The following is a 6,000-nucleotide window of genomic DNA, read 5'->3' as shown; positions in this document are numbered from 1 at the left end:
CGACAGGCTGGATCGATAGTGGGCAGCATGCGAGAGGCCCCACTCCTCTCCGCTTAAGTTTCTGGCTACACTGCAAAAGTATGGGAGAAGAAGAGACTATAGGAAAGAAGAGAGCCGAGAGCGAGATGATGAGAGGCCACAGGGTGTTAGCATGGCTTTGGGCTGTATGACAGAGTAACATCCACGGCGCTGTTTGTTAGAGGTAATTAACAAGAGAAAGACAAGGCAGAAAACACAGGTAATCTACCTCGCCCCGGAAAAAAAAAAAACTTTAAATCCCGGCCAAAGCTCCAAAGCACAAAATCTTTTTTGTTTGTTGTGTTATTATCTCACAATAGGGGGATTTGAGTTAAGCGCCAAGGATATGTTCTGCTTCGAGAGATGGATGATGAAGCTCGTGGAACTGTGTTTTATGGTTGTAATCAGAACATCAGAACAGGTGCAAATCATCTATCAAGACGTAATACAAATTTTTTACAAAGTGCTTTCTTGCTGTCTTGTTGCAACCGCTCCTGACACTGCTCTGTTTTCAGTTCATGAAAGAGAGACCATCTCGCATGTCTCGTCGCTGCCTGGCAACATCTCAGGGGGATTTGAGCGAAAAAAAAACAAAAAAAAAACAGGCTTGAGTTATTACTGAGTTTATTTATTTTTGGTTGTGCGGTGATTGCATTTGTATGATGCAAAACGAGAGAAAGAGACAACACAACACCAACAATGATAAATCACGAAAAACATTTGCAGCAGACCGGGAGCAAGCCACCTGCAGGAAAAAGCAATGGCGGCGGAGTAAATAAAACAAACTTTTGATGAGATGTTTGTGCAAAAAACTCACGCGCGGGCTATTTGTCATGCGTTTTCCTTCTTGAAAAATTAATTGGTGTATTTATCATTAACACCAGTGGCCCCCATAACAGCAGGAGGATCCGTCGTTAACACCCAGTGGCCTAAGCAGCTGGAAAGCGCCTATAGGGGTTCTGCCTCTTGCTTTCTATGTTTTGAAGTCAAGTCACAGAGTGTGTTCAAACCCTCAATTAAAAAAAAAAACGCCAGTCGGGCAACTGCTTTAATGATAGCTGTGATTTTAATCAGGAGCGCAGTATTCCTAGTAGGTCCTGCAGGTCTGGAGGCACGCCGCTCGCTGCACACACATCAACTTATCTCTTTTCTTAAAGCTCCCTTTTCTAATTTGCCACCTCCGTCAAAGTCTGCCTCGCTCCCTCCCAAGCGCTCACCTCTCCGTCTCTCTACGCTCCCTAGACCTTCGCTGTTAGAATGTACATATTAAAAAAAGAAATAAAACACACCACAAAGTAATTAATTCCATTAGCATCAATATTCTACTCATGAGCAGCAAACATAAGATGTGTGTGTGTGTGTGTGTGTGTGTGTGTGTGTGTGTGTGTGTGTGTGTGTGTGTGTGTGTGTGTGTGTGTGTGTGTGTGTGTGTGTGTGTGTGTGTGTGTGTGTGTGTGCGCGCGCGTGTGTGTGTGTGTGTGTGTGTATGTGTGTGTGTAGGGGGGGCGGGGGGGGGGGTCTGTGAGGGGAAGCACATAGGAAGGGGATATGAGTGGGAAGATGGATAGAAAGAGGGAGAGAAGGATTGTTTACTCTCTCTATCCCTATTCTCTGTGTCTGTCTTACCATCTTTTCCTCCCTTCCTCCCTCCCTCCATCTCTTCTTCTTCTCTTCTCTGTTGAAGAAGCCTGCTGGCGTGGAGGAACTTCTCCCAGCAATTAAGAGAGGGGCCGCAGACGCTCAGCGTAATTACCGCCGCACATTGCTGCTGTCACAAAACTCAGCTTGCCCTCTGGTCATAAAAAAACACACTGAAGAATATTTAGAAATGAATTATTCAGAGTGATTGTTCGCACTCAATTATTCATGGGGGCCCCGGCGAAAGGGGAGATTTGCATCTCAACGCTGTAAATATTATTAATCTTGCCAATTACAAAATTCTCTGCCGCTCCAAATTCTTCAAATGATGTTCCAAATGTGTGCGGCATTTTATAGCCCTTTAATGTTTAAGTGGCTTGAAATGAATGGGCTGCCTGGCTCTTACAAATCGTCTGGAAAACAAATCAAGCTCTCCGCACGGAGATTTCTCATAGTGTGCGCGAGACATGGTTAGACCACAAAACTGCCAACTGTTAACAGCTCAGCCTGGATTTCTAAATTGAAACCTAATGGTCAGATTGTATGTAGCCCCCAAAAATAAGAAAGAAAAAGGAAGAAAGACAAAGCCATTATGAGAAACCCAATTGTATAAACTAAATCTAACTATGGGCTAGACTTGGCTCCTTTAAATATATTTGGCATTTCAGTTTACAAATTGCATATCTCTTTGATGATCTTAGAAAGACGCAGTCCTACTTATCACTATGTTAAGTTCCCTTCGGTTCTTTCAGATTGTTATAACTAAAAGAAAAACTGCTACAAAGACAGCGGAGTAATAATAATCTATTCACTTCAATCTACTCAACATAACAACAGGTCTCGGTCTTCAAAGAGGTCTGATATCAACCACGTTGCAACACAACTAGTATGTTCCAAACATTCCAATTTGGGTCCATAACTATAGGTGTAGCAGCTAAGAGGTGGACACATATTAAGTGTTTCATGCCAGCTGGTAAAGGAAGCCTCATTAGTTCAGTTCATGAAATGTAATGTTTCCCCAAATTGTGCATCATTCACGATACTACTACTACTGTTATCCTCAATCTAAGTAATATAATTGCCTTCTCCCTTTTTTTAAAGGTGCTTCGAGAAACTTTCAGTTTGTTATAATTCTTGCACCCCCTTTGGACAAATGCGGTAGTGTTTTTACCACGCCAACTGTTTTTCCATTAGGGATTATTAAGAGAAACTATGTAAAAAATTTAATTATTTGCACTGATGGTCTCGTTTGCTGTTCCATTTAAAATTTGTCTGTTTCAGAAATATCTAATAGTTCCATATAGCACCTTTAAACAATTGGTCAAGTGTGTGTTTGCACTGTAGATGCAATCACTGCTGTTATTTTGCCTCTTTCTTTTTTGTTGTTGGTTAAAACAAGGAATACGGGTTATTCATAATCTTTAAACTCCCCTCTTTTACCAAATGCATGATAGAACATGTAATTTATGAAATGCAAATGGAGGTCCATGTCCGGATACTTCATTAAATTGATGTCAACTTTGATATTACAGTAAGCCTTTCTGTTCTTGAACAATGTCACAGATTGTGATAAATGGAATACACGCTGGGCTATAGTAATAATCCAGGCTGGGAAGAAATTTCACTGTATTAGGTTGGAAGGGGGGGTTGGTTGGTTGGTTGGTTGGGTGGGCAGAATCCTTAAGTAATGCGTTTTTTTACACAAGGACATGTGACTTTCCTTTCCTTAGGTATGGAAGTCCAAGGATGTGCACAAACTCATTGAATTGTTATATTTCTTGAACCAACACACTGAACAAATTATGAAACAATGTGCTTTTTACTTTTTTCAAATTTACTGTAGACATTATCTCATAGAGGTTACAGTATATGAGAAAAAAACTCAAAATTGCATAATCGCCAACCAGTCACAACAATAACATTATCATCAACAATAATATAACACATTTCATTTGTACCTCATGTCTTTTCTTATACAAATATCTATGTAAAATGGATGTGGATATTACTTGGAATTAGCAATGATTTACAGTTGGAGGCTCAAAAAAACACCCTCGGTTGCAGTTGACCTATGGATTTGACTCTTTATTTAAAATGAATGGTAACGCAGCATCATAAGTGACTCCATACAATTTGGCCTTGGAGAAGCAATATTGTAAAGCTTAAGGGAGAGTGCTTCCCCCGTGGGCAATTCAAATAGTCCAGCCAACTGCATCTATCCATTCATAAACCCATCCATCCATTGAACAGTGTATATCAGACACAAGCTATCTAGGTTTTAATAGTAACCCCGTGTCTCTGGGTTTGGCCCGCCTGCCTGCCGCTTCTCTGGGTCTCAGGATGAATGGGAGAGTGACACTTTGTAACGCTTTAGGCAGTGGCGCTCACTCTAATGGGCCTAGACTTAATTAGTATGGGACTCCCGCTGTAAGGAAAGATAAATCCTAACCCTGCCGAAAATTAAGCCTGCTGACACACACACACACACACACACACACACACACACACACACACACACACACACACACACACACACATGCAAACACAAATATACAAAACACACAAACAGATAGAAACAGAATCTGGTGCACAGATTCACTATAGATGTGTGAATTAATCGAGGCAATTTTCAGTTTTCAATGGCCTTTGAGCTCTGATGAGGAACTGATAATACTACCTCCCTCTCTTTCGTCTTTATCTGCCTCCATCCCTCCCTCCCTCCCTCCCTCCCAGCCCACTGTATCTTTCCCTCATTGCCTTGCAGGCTAGTGGAGTGATGTGTCATTTTATAATCCTGTGCTGGCTAAATTACATTAGGAATATCCTCTCATTAATTAAACCTGCTATTGGCAGCACCTGAGATAAAACAGATTATAAGAAGCCAAGAGTGAAAACACAGAGCACGAAATGCCTGGCGTCAGCACTTTGCTTGTGTGTGTGTGTGTGTTTGCCTGCATGTTTTCCTGAGAGTATGGGGAAAAGAGAGCTAGAGAGGCAGAGAGCGAGAGACTGCAGGGAAAAAGTGGCACGGTTAAGATCTGTTTGTGTGCTCCTGTGTATCGATGGTGTTGCAGTGAAACTGTCTGCTGCGCTTTACGGTTCGTGCACTTCCTGTGATTTAGCGTTCATCCCTTTAGAGATGGTTTATCCATAACAGGATTAGTTTGAGGGTTAATGGACGCCATTCACATGCTCTTTTGCTCTACTTCTGACAGGTGGTATCCACATAGATAGAGCCCATAGACAACACCTTCTGCAACTCTGCTAACATGTGGGAGTAATAGTTCCTCCGAATGTTACTACTAATCTATTGGGAATACTTGCAGACTGCAGTGATTTCATCTTTTAGCTGAGAGGATTATTTCCTTACAGACAATATCTGTGCATTCTCACAAGAACAGAAGTGAATTTTAAAACCGGGGTTTTCTGGGGTCACAAAATAAATATGTAATTCATCAGGTGTTGTTCCGATATTACTAGTCTGGCTTTAGAGACAGTATTCAATTTTTTAAAAAAATTTAAAAGTAGAGTAACCAACTCTGGAGTCCGTGTGAGAAAAAAAATCAAAGCCGATACCCCATTAAAATGTATCAGTGATACCTCCTTCAAACAAAATTAATCATTATAAAAATTCACATTAAACCCTACTCCTCTCGGTAGCTGTCAAAACTGATTAATGCAAAGGAAAGAGGAGAGAGGGCAAGGGAGGGAGAGAGAGAGAGAGAGATGAGGAGAAAGAAAATAATGTGTACAAATATTAAGTGAGTCCGAGTGGGAATGCATGTTGCCTTTTGTATGCATGGTGTGTAAAAGCCATTGTGGAGTTCACGCGGGTCCCTTACAAACGAATAAATCACTGCCTTCGGACAAATTAATCAAAGTGCCCAGCTGTTGCTGTGCATGGCTAACTGGCGACAGAGAGCGGCAGAGGCAGAGAGACTCCTTTTCCTGGGTGTATTGTCTCACCTCCTCCCTTTCCTTCTCTCAGAGCAGTTACACCCTGAAGAGGCAGATTGGGTTTGTCCCCCCCCCTGAGTGATGTATAGTGCCGCTTCCCACCTGATACTTTATCACCAGGTCAAATGTTGGTTACGCTGATATGCTTCTTGCCTTTCTACAAGAAAAAAAACAATCCAGAGAATGGATTCTGACTTCTGTGACCCCTTGTTGTACATAGATTAACTTGTTTCCCCCCCCCCTAGGCACCAGGCAGACACAACACACACACATACTATTTGACCATTTTGATGTTGTTACATGATCTAAAATGTGTATTTTATAGTTGGATACATTTTGGAACCATTTTCTGGCCAACAAATTAGCATCTAATTCAGTCGGATGGAA

This window comes from Ammodytes marinus, assembly GCF_949987685.1.
Source record: "Ammodytes marinus genome assembly, chromosome: 15".
Taxonomy (NCBI): domain Eukaryota; kingdom Metazoa; phylum Chordata; class Actinopteri; order Uranoscopiformes; family Ammodytidae; genus Ammodytes; species Ammodytes marinus.
The sequence above is the reverse complement of the archived record's forward strand: the minus strand, read 5'-3'. Positions refer to the sequence as shown.